Here is a 19867-nt window from a genome sequence, read left to right as displayed (position 1 = left end):
TGGACATCTAGTAGCCATTTTCCTACCTCCTGGAGAATATGTGTCTGAGAATAAAGCCAAGCAGAGGTCTTCAGATTTCCAGTCATATCATTTGAATTCCTGGATTCAACTAGACCTGAAGGCAGTGCACTACCTGGAATTTCCCAATTATACAAGCTAATAATTAATTTTTTCTTGGTTTGTTTGATTTTGATTGGGCTACTTTGGGTTGGTTTCCTGACATTTTCAATTACGTGAGTCCTACATAATACAGGTAGATATTATTATCTCTATCTTATGTCCAAAGTTACATAGCCAATAATTTGGATTTTAATCCAAGCCTACCTTCTTGTTAAGCACATACTCCTTCCAGCATTGCATGCTACATTTCATTTATTAATTAATTCACTCTACAAACATATATTGAGTGTTTGTCTTGCTAGACACTGTGCTAGGTGCCAGGACTATAGAGATTTCTAATATTAGGGTTTTATGTCCTTGGAATAACAATGGTTATTAATAATAAATAGAACATAAAATGGTCTCACCAACTGAATTGCTATCTTCTCTTACCTTGAGCCCAGTATGGTTATGAAAGGCTTCCTAATCTTTGTGTAGTGCTTACAAAAGTGACAACACTGGGAGACAAAGGACAGAGGATTCTCCAAACTCACTGCCTCTGCCCTAGTCTAGCTCTTAGTATTTCTCATTTGGTTGTTCTCAAGAGCTTTTTATTTATTCATGTACTCATTAAATATTTATAAAGTACATGCAATGTAGTCTGGCCCTGTACCAGGACTAAGGAACTCGTGAAGAATAAGACCTAGAATCTGCCCTCAAGAAGCTGGCAGCTTTGGTTGAAACCGAAAAAAGATAATTATAATGCAATGTGGTCTGTGCAGTGGTAAAGGTGTTTGCCAAGGTATTATGAAATACAGAGGAGGAATATTTAAACACAGCTCCATGATGCTGGCTGATGCACTGAAGTGCAATGAAAGCAGACCCATACTTGTAATATATGTCCTAATAAGCACGAATTGCTGCCCTCTTCAGGGTAGAAGGGGTATAATTTGATTAACTTGTCATCAAGTGGTTTGTCTCCTTGAGAAAGGGTACCATATTTAGGGCTCAGTGTCAGTCTTTAATGTTGTCTAGTAAGAACTCGAGCAGCAGCAGTGACCAATCAGCCAAAGTTGGGTTCACACATGGTCTCCATGCCAATTACTGTGGACATGCCATAGTGGGCCCATTGTGTTCAGGGGTGGCTGAAAACAGAGGCAACATGATCTCCACTGGTTGTATCATCCCATTCACCCATGCTTTTAGTTCTTCCCCTCTGTAGATATTCTTTTTTGGGCATTGATATGAGATGCAAAGATCTGCATATTTTTTGTTTTCTTCTGTAAGTTCATTCAGCTGCTACTTCCCCAGACCTTTTTGTCTCTGGTCTTCTAATTTTGCTACTAATCAAACCATTTGTGATTACGCAGAAATCTATTCTTGCCTAAGATATATTCTCATTTAAGGAATATATTGTTACCTAGGATCATCTGTCCCTCTGGACCAAGTGTATTACTGCCCATCTGCTTTTTATAAAAAAATAAATTAAAGAAATTAACATATACACTCATACACACACACACAAAGATGCAATAATCTGTCATTGCATCACCAATATCAACATCAAATATATTCCTCAGTGCTCTGCCTATTGGAAGCATTACACCTCATTACTGCCTTTCGGAGTCACCCCTATGTAAGGCTATAGTGCAGCAACAGTCTGTTTATGGTCAACCAGGAATAATTTTTCTTCCTTAATTGTTGGCTATAGAGAAACTCTCACAAGGCTTTAAGTGGGGACATAAGAGGTGTGCAGGCTTGGGGCCATCTGTTCAACTTGCTTGTGTTATCTGGTCCAGCTTGGATCTGATCCTGAATGTACCCTCCCCATTATAGGAAGGATTGCTGCTATCTACACCCACCATTATAAATTTTATAGGACTAATGATATCCAGCTCTGGTTACAATAGCTGTGTGGTGTTTTGTGCTCAGACACAATCTTGACTAAAGCTGGGTAGCATGCCAGGGGCTGCTTCTCAAACAGGAAATAGTTCTCTGCTACAAAAAGCATATTTTACCTCCAGGATCCTGAGAATCTGCACTGCGACTCTTACCTGCAATGAATCTCCTACACCTGAGCCCCATTTAAACCTGGCCACCTTCCAAGTCACCCAATAAATCAATCAGAATGGTACCTTCTATCAGTAACATCTAAAGACACAAACTAAGTGCTGTTTTTATTTCTTAGGGTTAGGAGCTGCAAGATGCAGTAGCTTGTGGCTCTGAAGGGTCTCCTCTCCACTGGTTTGTGTGTGGGCCCTTAACAGGAAGCATTCCAAGTCTTAAACTTAGACCTCAGTTTAAGTTATGTTGCTGCTGCTGCTAAGCTCTTCCTACAGGGTTCTGGTTGTAAAAGGAGGAAACTCAGAAATTAGATCACCTTATAACCCAAGTCATGCTTAAAATCCAGTTTAGAGCAGATTACCCTGGAGTTTCTCAGTCTGTTTTAATACTGATACTGACTTACCTCTCCTTCCCTGGAGTAAGGCTTGGGTGTCTCTATGCTTTGATGATCTAGAGGTGATTTGTAAAGCACTTTGAAGATAAGCACTGTATAACAGTGCTAAATATTATACTTTCCATAATAGTGAATTCTATTTGGAATTGTAATATGTTATGAATTGCATGGTTCAGATAATCATAACATTTGATCAGCTGTTGCCTTTGGACAGAAATCATGCCCCCTTGATTTTTCTTTTTTAAAATTTTGTTCATCTATTTAGTAATGTAATTGTACTTTATGTCTGCTTTTTATAAAAAAATAAATTAAGGAAATTAACATATATACTCATATACACACACACACACACAAAGATGCAATAATCTGTCATTTACCTGAGAGAGGATACATATTATAATGGAGAAGGGATTTGATGGCATTTAGTGTCTCCTGGTTATCAATGTCCGTTCAGTTTCTTTATGTAATAGCCTTTGAAATATCTGTATATTCTTCTTTCTCTTGTATAGTAATCAGGCAAATTATCCTCTGGGAAAGGGTTGGTGGAATCACTACTATATCTACTTGCTGTGTTATTACAGGGCTCTTTCTCAAAGGTCTTTCTTTCAGTTGATGGACCCTGGGTCTGAAAAGGACCCAGTCTGGAAACTGGGTGAGAGATCATGATTTCTCATTTATGTAGTTAACATCAGCTCTCTGTTCACTCTTGATCTTCTAGATGTCCCTTGGGATACCATGGTCTACTGCCTTTACCACAGATCCCTGTGAGTTAGAGACCCTTGACTGTGAGTTAGAGACCCCAGGCCATCTTTCCTGGCTGGTGCAGCAGTTATGTCCAGTCTGCCTCTGACAGTTAAATACCATGACCTGGCTTCTGCTTTCCAGAAACCTATCAACCTCATTGATACTAGGGAGTGTAGTTTCAGAGCAGTCTTTCTTACTGTAAGCCTCAGTCTACAAAGGATAGCTACTAAAGAGATTCTTTTTTTTTAACCCTCAGTAAACTTTTTTAAAATTGTGAAGTGTAACATGCATACAAAAAGCATACATACATACAAAAGCAATAAATTTCAAAGTACATTTTAACAGGGAGTTATAGAATAGATTTCAAAGTTTGGTATGGGTTACAGTTCCACAATTTCAGGATACTGGAGACTAAAAAGTAATATCAATATCATGATTCAGCAGTCATATTCATTTGTTAAACTTTAACTTCTCTATCGTAACTCTTCCTTCTCCTTTGATCCTTATCCCAGTCTTTAGGGATATTTGGGTTACGCTTATTCTAACTTTTTTCATGTTGAAAAGGGTGTCAACAATATGGTTTAGGGTGATGGAACTAGTCAGTGTTCTTGGAGAGACTGGCCTCCTCTGGGTTTCAGGATTTATCTGGCCTAGGAATCACCTGAAGGTTTTAGGTTTCTGAAAGGTAAATAGTGTGTGAAACTTTTGTAGAATCTCAGATAGAGCCCTGAGTATTATTTAGGGTTAATAGGAATGATTTTGGTTGGGGGTTGGCAAACTGTGGTAATTAGCAATATCTAGCTGAAGCTTGCCTAAGAGTAGTCTCCAGAATATCCTCTCCACGCTGTTGAACCGTCTTAGCCACTGATACCTTATTTTATTACATTTCTTCCCCTCCTTTTGGTCTTTTTCTTAATATTCCAAAAACTATAAATTTCAACTTAAAAGAGGACTGGATGTGTAACTGTGCCTTAAACAAATTATTTTAATCCTCTCTGCCTCAGTTTCCTTATCTGTAAAATGAAAATAAAAGTTGTACCTAAATCATAGGTTGTTGTAAGGATTACTTGACATATATACATGTTTCTATTTGCTGAAGCTGATGAAATGCAATATACTAGAAATGGGTTGGCTTTTACAATGAGGATTTATTAACTTACAATTTACAGTTCTTAGGCTGTGGAAATGTTCCAATTAAGGCATCAACAGGATGATACCTGGACTCTGAAGACAGGCTGCTACCACCTGGGACACCTCTGTCACGTGGAAAGCACGTGGCCAGCATCTGCTGGTCTTTTGCTCCCAGGTTTCATTGCTCTCAGTTTCTGGTTCTAGTGGCTTCCTCTCTGAGCTTTGTGGGCCTTCTCTCAGCCTCTCTGGGGCTTTTCTGAGCTCTCTGGCTTTTTTCTATCTGTCCTTTATGCTCATATAAAGGAATCCAGTAAGGAAATTAAGACCCAGTTTGAAGGAGGTGGGTTACATCTCAATTGAAATAACCTTATCAAAAGGTCTCACCTACATAGGTCTATATTCTCAGGAATGGTTAAAAAGAACATGGCCTTTTCTGGGGGTACATAACAGCTTCAAACCACCACAATGTGTAAGATTATTAGATCAATCCTTAACACAGAGTAAGAAATAGCTATTATTATTATTATTATTTTCATTTTAAATGAGGAAAGTGAGGCACAAAGGTTTGTAGTGACTTGGTAGCCAAGTTTTAAACCCAGTCTGACACCAAAATCTATGCTTTTAATTATTCAGTAAAGTTTATACAAGCATGTGTATGAATACATGTGCTATGTATTTTGGAGAAATTTTTAAAGTGAGTAAAAAAATGTGAAATGTAATATAAGTAATTTTCTACAAGATGAGGAGAGAATTTTTAATTACTACCTGTGCAATATTCAAGTGAGCCTGGTAGATATTGTTTTCTAAACAACTTTAGTGAGTTATAATTTATTTACCATAAGATTAACCCAATAATGGTGGTTGGTTTTCGAAAAGGTTTAGAGGTTTTGTTTTAGCACATGGGAGATTTTCCAAATTCACTCTAGTAGCTAGTTTAGAATGGAACACGTCGGTTCAATCCAACACACTCATTATTATTAGCACCGGCAGAGATGAAGGCCTTGGAGGATACAGAGATATACATGAAAATTCCCTACCTTCCCATAAGTTTAATAGCTGATGGTTTTTGATAATTTGCCCTTGTTTTGCTATCAGGATTTTCTTTTGCCTACTTCTTTGTTTTGAAGAAGTAGCATTCATTTGTGGTGAAGAAAATTTTTTCTGATGTTTAATATGTACCTTGGAAGTGATTCTAACATCACATTTTATCCTAGTCATTCTAGTCTGAGAATTTCCCAAGGGACTTGTGAAGTCAGAAGAGTTTCCCTTGCTTAATATGAACCCCGTCAGTTCTCTTTTTACAGGATCCCCTTTGTTGACTGAACTTCCCCCACCCCCATGCCACACACTGTTCAGAACTGAAGTCGTATCTCCATACATTACAAGCAGAGTTATTTGAGAAAGGGGACAGTCTTTTTCCTTAGAGACATTAATTTGGTGTATGCTTATGAGCTAAACAGAGAACATCATTTGGGGAAACAGAACTAAAGTTCCTGGTAGCATATAAATAATGTGGGTGAGTAACATGTTTCTGTAAATGTTAGTGTAACATCTACAACAGACTTTACATTTATGCATTCCTTGAGGCAGTGCCTACGTGTGACCCTGTTTTATGTTCACAGAGCCTGGTTTGTTGTCTGATAGGCAGGAGGCAACATCAGGCAGTATAAAGAATAAGGACTTTGGAATTGGGTACATCCGGACTCACATTCCAGCTTTACCACCTTGGGCAGATAACTTAACTTTTATTGGCCTCCTTTCTCAGTTCTATGATGGGCTAATTTAAAGACTCTAAAACTTTCTCAGGTCATGGTGCTTTGTGTTTTAGTAATATTTTCATGATGTCCTTTGGCCAAGAGAAATACCTAACAGTTCTTCGCACTTATGGCTACGTAGCTGGGCTGCAAATCCTGCCCTTCCTTCATAGGATTCCTCAAGATAATAATTTTCAGGATTTTGTGATTTTTTTTTAAATACCTGTTTTCCCTACTCCAGAGGAACAGATCAGTATAAATGGATTTCTGCAAAGAATAATTAATAATTACTCCAAACACTTTTACGAATAACAGACTGCAAATATACCTAGTAAACATAGGTCAACATGGTTATTGTTGCATTGCTTTACACCTTCTCTCCTGGCTTGGAAACCTGCCTCTTTGTTGTTCAGTTTTTCCCACTGCTTCCTACATCACCTCAGATGATGTAGTTTTTGGAAGACTTAGGGAAAGAGGCAAATGTTAAGAAGTAAATTTCCATTAGGGCTCCTTTCTTTCTTTTTTCTGTATTTGGGGAAGGAAGAAATTGCCAGGGACTTGGAGCTTGAAGAGTAAAGTTTTAGTCAATCTTCTGGCACTTATTTGTATTAAATTAGGCAAAATTCTTTTTTTTTAACTTGATTTATTTTTTATTTTTAAAATATTTTTTATTGATAAAGACAACAAACACAAACATTCTTAACATACAAACACTCCATACATAGTGTACAATTAATGGCTCACAATATCATCATATAGTTGTGGATTCATCACCATGATCTTTTTAAGAACATTTGCATCACTCCAGAAAAAGAAATAAAAAGAAAAAAGTAAAAACTAATACATACCTTACCCCAACCCCTCCTTCTCATTGACCACTAGTATTTCCATCTACCCAATTAATTTTAACCTTTGTTCCTCCTATTATTTGTTTATTTTTTAATCCACATTTTTAACTCTTCTGTCTATACCCTAGATAAAGGGAGCATCAGACTCAAGGTTTTCACAATCACACAGTCACATTGTAAAAGCTATATCATTATACATTCATCTTCAAGAAACAAGGCTACTGGAACACAGCTCTACAATTTTAGGTACTTCTCTTTAGCCACTCAAATATACCATAAACTGAAAAGGGATATCTATATAATCCATAAGAATAAGCTCCCGGATAACCTCTTGACCCTGTTTGAAACCTCTCAGCCACCAACACTTCATTTTTTCTCATTTCTCTCTCCCCTGTTTTGGTCACGAAGGCTTTTTCAATCCCTTGATGCTGGGTCCCAGCTCATCCCGGAATTTCTGTCCCATGTTGCCAGGGAGATTTACACCCAAATTAGGCAAAATTCTTAATCACGGTGGGCCTCAGTTATAGTGCTTGTTAGGTGAGAATAATAACCCCAATTCCAAGGGCTGTTCTGAGAATTGGACTTCTGGCATAGAATAGGGGAGCAAATGAGGGTCTTTCACAAGGAACATGAGAAATAGAACTTAATCTCTCATATGTAAATATCATACATCTCAAAATTAGTATTGTTTCAGATCTCTGGAACATTCTTTTGTGTGTGGCAAAATTTTGCTTCCTTTCTGTATTGGCTCTATAAAGCAGACGTGGACTATTTTTCCAGAGGGAATAGTGGAGGAGGGAAGAAATTTTTTTGCATCCTCTAATATGGCCAATCCTTAAACTGAGCTGCAGGAGACCCTATTTCTTTCTAAGACACCATGTCTTGAAAAAGTACTTTTATCTATGAAAGAGGAGACAGCATGAGCCTCAGCCTTTGAGATTTGCCCAGGAAAGGGAGAGGTGAAATCTTAACTGCTCTGTTTCTAACTGGTGGGAGAGGAAAATTCAGGTACTTTAACCTAGAAACTAAGAAAATTTGAACTGAAATCTTTGAAGTTGTTTAAAAAATTTCTAACACCTAGGATGTTGCTGAAGTTGGAAACCTCGGGTGGACAATTTTCTTTTGAGCATGTCACTTACGGCATTTTAGTTATAGAAACAAGGTTCAGGAAATGATGATTGAGGCAGAGGGAGCTGAATTGATCTTTTAAAATAAACTAATAGGAATTCTATATTTTCCTGGTGGTCTCAAGGAAGTATTTAAAGGCCTGTGTCATCAGAAAAGTGCGAAAGGGAAAAGAAGACCAACAAGAAAAGAGGCTACAGCGATTGTGGGAGAATGGGGCCTAAGAAGAGAGACAGCCAGGAAGGGAAACTGGACTGAGAATGGACAGGTAATGTTATGTGAGAGGTCTGACACTCAATTTTAAATGGTTTTCCTTTCAATTTGATAATTACTTCTTATACTTGCAATGAGTCTGCTCCCCACATCAACACTGTGAATGTGGTGACCTGGGACATAGGGAAAAGGGTCTTGTCCATGCAGAATAGGACAGCAGGTTCCAGGAAGGGTGAAAGGGCAGACAAACATGACAGTCCTCAGAGGAGAAGCTTGAAGTAGAGATGATGGGGAACAGTGTATGGAATGCAAGAATCCTCCTAACCGGAAATTCTCAGAAGAGTGGCGGGACAATTAACCTGAGGCTCAGGGCAGGATGAGGGCTCTCATTGTTTTATTTGGTTGTTAGACAGAAGTGTAACTTCTTAGGTGGAAATGTGGAGGCACTTGAGCTAAAATAGAATGCTCTAAGCTGGTCCAGGGAAGTCCAAAGAGTAATGTGAGGCCTTGTCCTGGATCCCAGAGGTGTAGATTGATTCTCCCAGGTTTCCTTCCTCCCTGGTCCTCCAAGGGAGTCCAAGAGTTTTAAGAGGAGAAAACCAATGATCGGTGCACAGAAACACTTGACTGACAGGTTGTGGTAAGGTGTTCAGACAGCCAAAGACTCAGGTACCCTTCCTGGGTTTTACTTTGTCTGTGAGGCTCAGCTCATCAAAGAGACTGCCAGCATTTTAACAGGAATTCCCACCAAGAGAGATGAGGGAGGTTAGACATGAACCAGAGGAATGAGGAAGAGAGGAAGAAAAACCCGCTCAAAAACAACAAACTCAACCAAAGAACAAAAGGTGAAGTTTCAGGAAGAGATAAATAAGCAGTTTTCTCCCTTGAGAAAGGTGAAGTGTTTGTGAAAATCATTCTTTTATATATATATATGTATATATAAAATATTTTATATATGTATACAATAATACAGAACCCTGGGGTCTGTCTTATTCTGGAGAGAGCCCCAGAAAATCAGAAAATTTATTGCTAAGGATAAGCCTGAGGCTGCAAACGCAAAGGGAGTCTGAGTTAAATATGCAAAGTGTTTGACTCTACTGCTGTGTTCTCCACCTTCCAGCCTTGCCTAAGGCACCCTTCCCCTCCCCTCAGATCTTCATGTTATTCTTCCCATGTTAACTCCATCTGGAAGCCACCTGTCCATCACTGTCAGCCCTTGCACAGCACAAAGTTAAATCTTACAATACAGTTACCACAGTCAGATCCTCTTTCTCAGAATTATTTCTAAGGATTTGGGTGGTGCTTTATGATTTTTTGCTCCATCCTTTAAAAAATACTGCACATAACCCATCACATTTCTTTAACAACTCAATTGATTTAGACTACACAGCACCATTAAAGGATAGAAATCTAAGGGAAAAAGAACATTAGATCTTGAAAACATAGTTTGTGATGTTCTTAAGTATTTTGCAATATATTCTTCATTGTATTAAGAAATTCTAAAGCATAATACTATATAAAAGAGCTCTGGATTGTGAGAAAGGACAGGGACTATCCTCTGTTCATTCAGTGAAAACATTTTTATTAGGGCCCTCTCTGCAATAGGATATGTTTTCAATGGTAGGGATAACTGGCCCTTGCCCACAAGAAGCTTAAATTTCACTGTCACTTAATGTTCACTCATTCATGTATGTTTTATCGAGCCACTACCATGTAACAGAAATTTTATGAACATTGTACTAAGTATTAGTATATTAGCTTTTGTTGTGTAGGAAACTACGTAAAATTTAGTGACTTAAACCAAAAGCCATTTTATTGAGCTCATGAATATTCATGGTTGCCTTGGATGGCTGGGGGTTTTGAGGTAACTAATGGCTTATATCTAGCAGTGGCTCATTTTGCATGAGGATAGCCTGAACTTTTCCACATGGTTGTCTCAGGGTTCCCAAAAGCTGGAGAAAGAGAGAGAGCTTTGATGTGTAAGCACTTTTCTAAAATTTGATAATGTCATATTCAAGTCCAAATTCAAGCTCAGATTTAAGGGATGAAGATATGAATTTCACATCTGGATGGAAGAAATGGCAAAGGCACATTCAGGGAAGCATGTATACAGGCTGGAAAGAATGACAGCAGCCCATTTTGCAAATAACCTACCACAATTAACATCCCTGTCTTTTCATTGAAGAAAATAGGTACAAGGAGTAATTTGATCAAGTTTATAAAGTCAGGACCTAGATATATGGCTTTAAACTCTACATTCTTTCCATATAGCACCTTGTTCCAAGGTAGAATGAACTTCACATATCACTTTCCAATAATTGACAACTCTTGGGAATAAAGAGGGATTGTCATTCTATGATAATCAATTGGCCTTTTATGGGAAGGGAGTTAAAAATTTTGAATTCTCTGACATGCTAGTGCTCTAGGCAGTATTCCTGCCTCCTGTCCAGAGGAATATCTCAGACCTAGGTCATAAAGAATTCGTAACAAGGAAGTTCAGGCATATTTAATGCACTTACTGATTTCTGGTACCACTTGGTTGACTTCTCAATATTTTATGTTCTGCCACAGCCATGTAAAGCAAGGGTGATAAATTCACAGTTGGATAAGCTCTCCCTGGATCTCATACCTGAAGGTCACTGGTGGCCTGCCATGAATGGTGAGTTCCAAGGCAGCTGGAGGAGCCATCTGTGGTCTAATAGTATCTACAGAGGGCAATGTCCAAACAGTATCATAGAATAGAAAAAGAAAAACTTTCTAACATGATTCATTTTAGTAAATTAACATGGCAGGTATCCTTTGAATTATATTTCCTCTTATGGGCAAATATTAAGTTAGACAATTTTCTTAGGGATGATTCTTTTCATATTTAATTGATAAAAATTTAGTATCAATACTTTAGCTACGTCACAGAGTTGTATCTGCATCCTGACTAGTTAGTTCAAAATGCTACCTCTAGTTTTCTTCCTATTTGTAAAAATCTATATGTATATTTCTGAGATGGTTTATGGTTATAGAATGAATAGACTCATCAAAGCTACAGCCCAAATGCCAAAATTTGTATTGATAAGAACTGATTCTGCTTTTATGACATTTTGGAAAAGACAAAATATAGGGACAGAAAACATCACTGGGATTACTCTTGGGAGGAGAAGGTAATTGCTACAAAGGGGCACAAAGGAACTTTTAAGAGTGATGGACAGAATAAGAAAGAGGTTCTTTAATCCTGTATAGATTATTGTAATGCTGGAAACATCCTAGAGTATATTAAACAGGTGATCAAAAAGTATTGGCAAAGTCCCCTGAGGGAGGGGGAAAAGAATATGAAACTATTAAACCTTACCATCAAGGAATCCCCTGATACTCTGTCAAACTTTAGGGATACCCAAATCAATAGGCCATGATCATGAGGCTTACTCTTGTGAAGCTTATGTAGGTAGCAGAGAAGCTTAGACTACCTATAGGCATACCCAAGAGTTTCTTCTGGAGAACCTCTTTTGTTGCTCAGATGTGGCCTCAGTCTCTCTAAGCCCAACTCTGCAAGTGCAATCATTGCCCTCCCCCCACATGGGACATGACATCTAGGGGTGAAAGTCTCCCTGGCAACATGGCAGACGACTCCCAGGGATGAATCCAGACCTGGCACTGTGAGATCAACAATTCCATCCTGACCAAAATGGATAAAAGAAGTGTAATTAATAAAGTATCAGTGGCAGAGAGAGTTCAAATAGAGTCGAGAGGACACCGAAGGTTGCTCTTATGCAAGTTTCAGTTAGACATTGCTACCTATCATAACCTGCCAACCCCAAACCAGGGCCATTCCAGCCAATCCTAAAGAACATCTAGGGCAATATATAAGATTCCTCAAGGGTTCATGCACTAGAGTAACTTTCCAGAAACCTACAACCTCCACATGGGTCCTTGGTCCAGATAAGTCCTGAAACCTAGCCCAGCCTCTCCAGAACATCAGGTAGTTCCATCTCCCTACCCCATATTAGTGACAGACCCTTCTAATATCAAAAATTTAGAATTGCCATAGCCCAAACAACCCCAAAGAGAGATATGGAAAGATCAAAGATGATGGTGGAATTATACATAGAAGATAGGACTTAACAAATGAATATGAATGCTGAATCAGTACATTGATACCTGTTTTAGTCTCCAGTATTTTAGAGCAGCTAGAAGTAAAAACCTAAAATTGTGAAATTGTAACCCATGTCAAAGTCTGAAATATGTTCTACAACTAATTGTGGTGCTGTGCTTTGAAATGTATAGCTTTTTTTTTGTATATATGCTATTGTTCACAAAAAAAGAAGGAAAAAAAGTCGATTGTGATGATAAAAAAGTATTTAAGTCCTCTAGCTTCCTACATTCTGAAGCAGCTGAAAGGAAAAATATGAGAGAATCATATGGTAGCCCATGACAAACTCTGGGATATGTCCTGTAATCACTTGTTGAAGAGTGCTTTGAAAACTACTGCTTTTTTTTCTTTATTTTGTATATATGTTATACTATACAATAAAAAAAGTTAAAAAAAATTAAACAAGAGCAATGGAAATGCTTTTTATCTTGATTAGAGTGTAGGTAACATGACCAAAACTCAGAACTATATACTTAAAAGTGGGTGAATTTTTCCATATATATGCATTATATAGCTCAATAAACCTGATGTTTTTATTTAAATAATCTAGATTTAAGCATTTACTCAAGATAAATTTTTTAAGTGGCAATCCATTTTACTTGTTAGAAATGTATCATGAAGAAAAAACTAAAAATAGGGCAAAAACTTTACTATGTGCCCTTTCAAATTCAGATTGAAACATTATCTATCAAGCTTACCTAAGGTGCATCTGATGCTTTAGGAAAATGTTACTTCCGTGAAACTTGTTATTTACACTTGATTAGGGCCCAGACTCTAGGAATTAGCATCTAACTTTGTAGAGCTGAAAATAACTTTTGTCTGGTAGATAGGAAGTTGATTTCTGTATGGTAGTACAAATAACTTAAAAATTAAGATTTAATTCCTTTTAGGTTATTAGCTAGTTTTGTATCTATCTTAGCAATCTGGTTTTAGCTTCTTTCTTTCATAGACTCTATAAATCTGTCTCTCATATATGTGTTTGAACCATATATGGTTATAGAATGAATAGACTCATCAAAGCTACAGCCCAAATGCCAAAATTTGTATTGATAAGAACTGATTCTGCTTTTATGACATTTTGGAAAAGACAAAATATAGGGACAGAAAACATCACTGGGATTACTCTTGGGAGGAGAAGGTAATTGCTACAAAGGGGCACAAAGGAACTTTTAAGAGTGATGGACAGAATCTCTTAACCATCCTGTTGGTTCCCTCATTAATGAGTTAAATAAATATTTGAAACATGCTCACTATGTATTTGCATTAGTATATATGTATTTTTAAAAATTTTTTTGCATTACTATATTTTTTAACTTTCAGAATTTATACTATGAAAGTTTTCTTCAGTTTCTCATTTCTAGCGCTCAGTATTTCTATTACATATACATGAATTAGCCTTTTGTGGGTTTGTAAGATCATCATCATGGGAAATATGTTCTGAGTTCTGAGGAGTCAACTTACAAACCCATTTATAACTTGGAGCTTACCTGTGCTCTATTTTATTAATAATTTTGTGGTTTGGTGAGCTTTGGTACTTAAATTCCTGAGCTTTACTGGTCTGACGTGTCTCTTGGCACACCATCTGTAGGTAAGTCATGTGCTCGTAGTTTGGAGTTTCGGGCTCTGTTATTAGAAGAATAATTAAATTTTGAGCAGAATTTGGCTGACTTCTCCATATAGGCAAGCCAGTGGTATTAGGCCACTAGGCGGGGCTTCTTGGCAAGATAGGTGTCTGGTGGAAAAACTTCAGTTTTCACTGTCAAGGACATTCATACTTGTTTCTCCTTAAACTCTTGTTCGGTGAAGTTCAGCTCATTGCTCTCTTATTCTCCCCTCAGTAGAACTTCTTACACTTAACTGCAATGTTTTATTATAAGTTCTTATTGAAATAATTCTTGGTGCAATTATGAAATTGTCAGCTGATTCGGCTTTTGTCTCCATTCCTTCTTCCCTCCCTTCCTTTCTCTTTTCTTTCTTTATATTTTCTCTGTAATTCATCTTTTACATATTTAATAAAATTAAAGTTTATATAATACAGACAAACTTTATAGGTGACTTTTGGATAGAGTGTCCTCACTTTGGAAATTTGCTGAATGATTATTGTCATAGAAGAAAAAATTCAGAGTATATGATTTGTTTTTTTTGGATGGGCAGGCATCAGTAATCGAACCCGGGTCTCTGGCATGGCAGGCAAGAATTCTACCACTGAGATGCCGTCACACCACCCAGGTTTAGGGTATATGATTTTGAATGGTTATATTTTATGGACCAGGCATCTCAAAATGTAGTCCATATACTGATGCTACCAGTTTGTGATGAGATAATATAGAACTTGAGAATAAGCATTTATAAACTTTTATAAGTAATTTCACTGAGTAATTTTACATCTATTGAATCTACCAAAAAAAAAATTAGGTCATAATTTATGTCTTTAATTTCATTTCAATGTTTTTTTTTCTTTTCTTTTTGGCGTTCTGATCTTACTCCTCAAGCAGTTAACCTTGCTAAACCTTGGTTTTCCCAGTTGTGAAATGGGTATAGTCGAAAGCACCTTTTTAAAGAACAGTTTTGAATATTATATAGATAAGGTGTGTAAAACATTTAGATTAGTGCCTGGAACAAGGTGCAGTTTTTGTATCTCAGCTATTATTCTTTGTTTCTAAGAAACATTTTCATGCCTGATTCAGGAAATAAGGATACTGGGAAACGTTTATACTGAAACAGTGTAAAATAAAAATGTGTATTTCATCAAACCTTGGATTGTTAAATAAATATTAGTTGTAAGATTGGTTGCAGTTTTTTTCATGCAACACGCTTTTTTTTTTTTAAGTACCAGCTAAGAGAAGGCAAGCTGTGGGCTCTAGGGCAATTAGAGTAAAGACACTATTTCTGCCTTCAGAAATTAAAAAACTCACAGTCTAAAAGGGAAGACAATCAACAAACAACCAGGTTTAAGGCACACAAGCCAGCACTGCAAAGAAAACTTGGCAAGTGTAATGACAATGCTCAGAAAAGCATGAACAGATACAACCAGCAGGATCAAGTAAGCAGCATTGCAGCCTTGAGCTGATTCTTTAAGAATGGGAAGAATTTCCTTAATGAAAAAAAAAAAAAAGGAAAGATTGAAAAAAATCTGTCCATGTGTTCAAATTCCGTCCGTCCTTCAAAAGTCAACTCCTCCCCAGAGCCTCCCTGGAGGACTCCTAAGTGAAGTGTTTCCTCTCTCCACCTTTTTTTTTTATTAGAGATGGTTCACAAAACATCATGCATAAAATACAGGCTTCTCATACACCACCCCACCACCAATACTTTGCATTCGTGTGGAACATTTGTTACAATTGATGAAAGATTAACATTTAAAAATAATTGTATAATTTTTTAACATTGGGTGCTTTTATACAACTGATGAAAAATTATTAAAATTGTACTATATTCTATCATCCATAATTTTCAGTAGGTGTTTTTTTCCTTTTACCATTCCATTATTAACACCTCAGTGTCATACATTTGTTATAATTCCTGGAAGAACGTTCTTATACTTGTACTAACTCTATTGTCTACAACAGATTTCACTATGTTGTACAGTCCTATGTCCTATCTTTTAATTTTTATTCTAGTAATATATATTATATAAGTTTTCCCCTTTTAACCACATTCACCTCTATAGTTCAGTGGTGTTGCCTGCACTCACAATAATGTGCTACTGTCACCACCATTTCTACACCTTTACTATCAAAGTAAACAGAAATTCTCTGCCTGATAAGTATCAACTCCCTATTCTCTACCCTAATCTATCTCCTGGTAATTTGCATTCTAGATTTGAACTCTTTGAGTTTTCTGATAATTAGTTCATAACAGTGAAATTATACAATATTTATTCTTCTGTATCTGGCTTATTTCATGCTACATAATATCCTCAAGATTCCTTCATATTGTAACATACATCAGGACTTCATAAAACATGAATTATGTTCCATGATATGCACATACCAAATTTCATTTTTCCATTTTCTTTGGTTTATCGACACTGGGTTGCTTCAATCTTTTGGCAAATATTAATAATGCTGCTATGAGCATCAGTATGAAAATATTTGTTCGAGTCCCTACTTTCAATTATTTTGGGTATATATATATATATATATATATATATAAAACATATATATATGTAACATATATATATAACATATATATATATGATTTCCAAGTCATATGGCAATTTTATACTTAACTTTATGAGGATTTGCCAAACTTCCACAGCAGGTGCACCATTTCACATTCCCACCAGCAATGAATGAATGTTCCTATTTCTCCTCATCATCTCCAACACTTGTGGTTTTCTAATATTTTAGTAGTGGCCATTCTAGTGGGTGTGAAATGATATCTCATTGTGGTTTTGATTTGCATTTCTTTAATAGCTAGTGATGTTGAGCATACTTTCATATGCTTTTCAGCCATTTGTACATCCTCTTTGGAGAAATGTCTATTCAAGTCTTTTGCCTATTTTTTGTTTTTGTCTTTTTATCCTTTGTCTTGTAGTATTTCTTTATATATTCCTGATGTTAAAGGCTTATTGAATATGTGGTTGTCAAATATTTTCTCCCATTGAGTAGGTTGTCTTTCCACTTTTGTGACAAATCCCTTTGATGCCCAAAGGTTTTTATTTTTGAAGAGTCATATTTATCTATTTTTTTCTTTTGTCGTAGTTTGGGTGAAAATCTAAGAAGCCATGACCTACAATAAGATCTTGAAGATGCTTCCCTCAATTGTCTTCTAGGAGTTTTATAGTCTTGGTTCTTATATTTAGATCTTTGATAATTTTGAGTTAGTATTTGTATATTGTGTAGGATAGGGGTTCTCTTTCTTTTGCTTATGCATATCCAGTTCTCCCAACACCACTTGTTGAAGAGACTATTCTTACCCAGTTGAGTGAACTGGGCAGCCTTGTGAAAAATCAATCAGCCATACATGTGAGAATCTATTTCTGAACTCTCAATTCCTCAATTCAGTTCCATTTGTCAATATATCTGCCCTTATGCCAATACCATGCTGTGTTGACCACTGCAGATTTATAATATGCTTTAACATCAGAAAGTGTGACTCCTCCAACTTCACTGTTTTTCAAGATGTTTTTGGCTATTTGGGGCTCCTTACTCTTACAAATAAATTTGATAATTGTTTTTTCCATTTCTGCAAAATAGGCTGTTGGAAATTTGATTGGGATTATGTTCAATCTGTAAATCAATTTGAATAGAAATACCATCTTAATGACATTTAGCTTTCTAATCCATGAAAACAGAATATCTTTCCATTTATTTAGATTTTCTTCAATTTTTTTTAGCAATGTTTTGTAGTTTTCTGCATATAAGTTAAGTCCTTTACATCCTTGGTTAAATTTATTTCTAGGTATTTGTTTCTTTTAGTTGCTATTGTAAATGGAATTTTTTTCTTGTTTTCCTGCTCAAATTATTCATTCGTAGTATATAGAAACACTGCTGATTTTGGGTATTGATCTTTTTATCCCACCGCTTTGCTGAACTCGTTTATTAACTCTAGTATCTTTGTTACAGATTTTATGGGGCGTTCTAAATCTAGAATCATGTCATCTGCAAATAGAGAATGTTTTATTTCTTCCTTTCCCATTTGGATACATTTTATTTATTTTTCTTGCCAAAATTCTCTGGCCAGAACTTCCAGCACAGTGTTGAATAACAGTGGAGACAGTGGGCAACCTTGTCTTCCGTATCTTAGAGGGAAATCTTTTCAGTTTTTTATCATTGATTAATGACCTTAGGTATGGGCTTTTCATATCTGCCCTTTATCGTATTGAGGAAGCTCCTTCTATTCCTATATTTGAAGTGCTTTTAACAAGAAAGGATGCTGGGTTTTGTCAAATGCCTTCTTTATGTCAATCGAGATGATCATGTGTGTTTTTTCATTTCATTTTATTAGTGTGGTGTATTAAATTAATCGATTTTCTTATATTGAGCTACCCTTGCAATCTGGCATAAACCCATGATCATGATTATAATTCTTTTAATGTGATGTTGGACTCGATTTGCAAGTATTTTATTAGGCATTTTTGCATCAATATTCGTAAGTAAAATTGGTCTGTAATTTTCTTTTCTCATAGTATCTTTATCTGGCTTTGGTATTAAGGTGATGTTGGCCTCATAGAACCTCCTGTTCAATTTTTTTGTAAGAGTTTGAGAAAGATTTGTATTAATTCTTCTTGGAATTACTGGTAGAATTCACCTGTGAAGCATCTGGCCCTGAGTTCTTCTTTTTGGTAGGATTTTGATAACTGATTAATCTCTTTACTTATAATTGGTCTATTGAGGGCTTCAGTTTCTTCTTGAGTCAGTGTAGGTTGTTCATGTGTTTCTAGGAATTTGTCCATTTCATCTAGGTGTCTGATTTGTTGGCTTAAAGTTGTTCAAAGGATCCTCTTATGATCCTTTTTATTTCTATGGGGTCAGTAGAAATGTACCCTTCTCATTTCTGATTGTAATACATCTTCTCTCTTTTTTTCTTTGTCAATCTAGCTAAAGGTTTGCCCATTTTTTTATCTTCTCAAGGACCAACTTTGGTTTGATTAATTCTCTCTATTGTTTTTTATTCTCAATGCCATTTATTTCTGTTTTAGTCTGTACTATTGCTTTCCTTCTGTATTATTTCTAGTCCCTCCAGGAGTACAGTTACATCTTATACATACATGTATATTTATTTCTTTCATTACACCTGGGAAATTTTTGGCCATTATTTCCTGAAATATTCTTTCTGCCTCCTTTGCCTTCTTTTGTTCTTCTAGGACACCATATCACATGCTTGCAAGCTTTGTGCTGTCATTTAAATCCCTGAGAGCTGCTAATTTTTTCCATTCTTTTTTCTATTTTTCTTTGGTCTGTAAGATTTTAATTGTCCTGTCTTTCTAATTTGCTGATTCTTTCTTCTGCCTGTTCAAATATGCTATTGTATTCCACTGCTGTATTTTAAAAATCTCTTCTATTGTGTCTTTCCTAAACCCATAAATTCTATTGTTTCTTTTTATTCTTTCAAATTCTTCTTTAGGCTCACATAGTGTCTGTCTTCTTAATGTTCTTTATCTCTCTAGTCATATTTTTTTTTTTAGAATTTTTGCATGAATATTTATTTAAAAAATTGGGTTTAATTTTTGTTTTTATTTTCTTTTTTAAAATTTTTATTAATAAAACCAATCAACATACAATATGAACATTCTTTTTTCATCACATAGTTGTATATTCATCATCATGATCATTTCTTAGAACATTTGCATCAATTCAGAAAGAGAAGTAAAAAGAAAACAAAAAAAATTCATACATTCCATACTCCTTAC

General features: G+C 36.1%; 1 long non-coding RNA gene across 1 annotated transcript in view; it reads left to right on the top strand.

Moving 5' to 3' along the window:
- LOC143643357 (uncharacterized) overlaps positions 1 to 11032 on the top strand; it is a 31542-nt gene extending 20510 nt beyond the window's left edge. Inside the window, exons 2-3 of the long non-coding RNA XR_013156234.1 lie at positions 8287 to 8427; positions 10944 to 11032. This is a non-coding gene — a long non-coding RNA (uncharacterized LOC143643357). The remainder of the gene's footprint in view (positions 1 to 8286; positions 8428 to 10943) is intronic.
- The last annotated feature ends 8835 nt before the right edge of the window (positions 11033 to 19867 follow it).

The sequence above is a fragment of the Tamandua tetradactyla genome, chromosome 8 (assembly GCF_023851605.1).
Source record: "Tamandua tetradactyla isolate mTamTet1 chromosome 8, mTamTet1.pri, whole genome shotgun sequence".
NCBI classification, from domain to species: domain Eukaryota; kingdom Metazoa; phylum Chordata; class Mammalia; order Pilosa; family Myrmecophagidae; genus Tamandua; species Tamandua tetradactyla.
The sequence above is the reverse complement of the archived record's forward strand: the minus strand, read 5'-3'. Positions and strand labels throughout refer to the sequence as shown.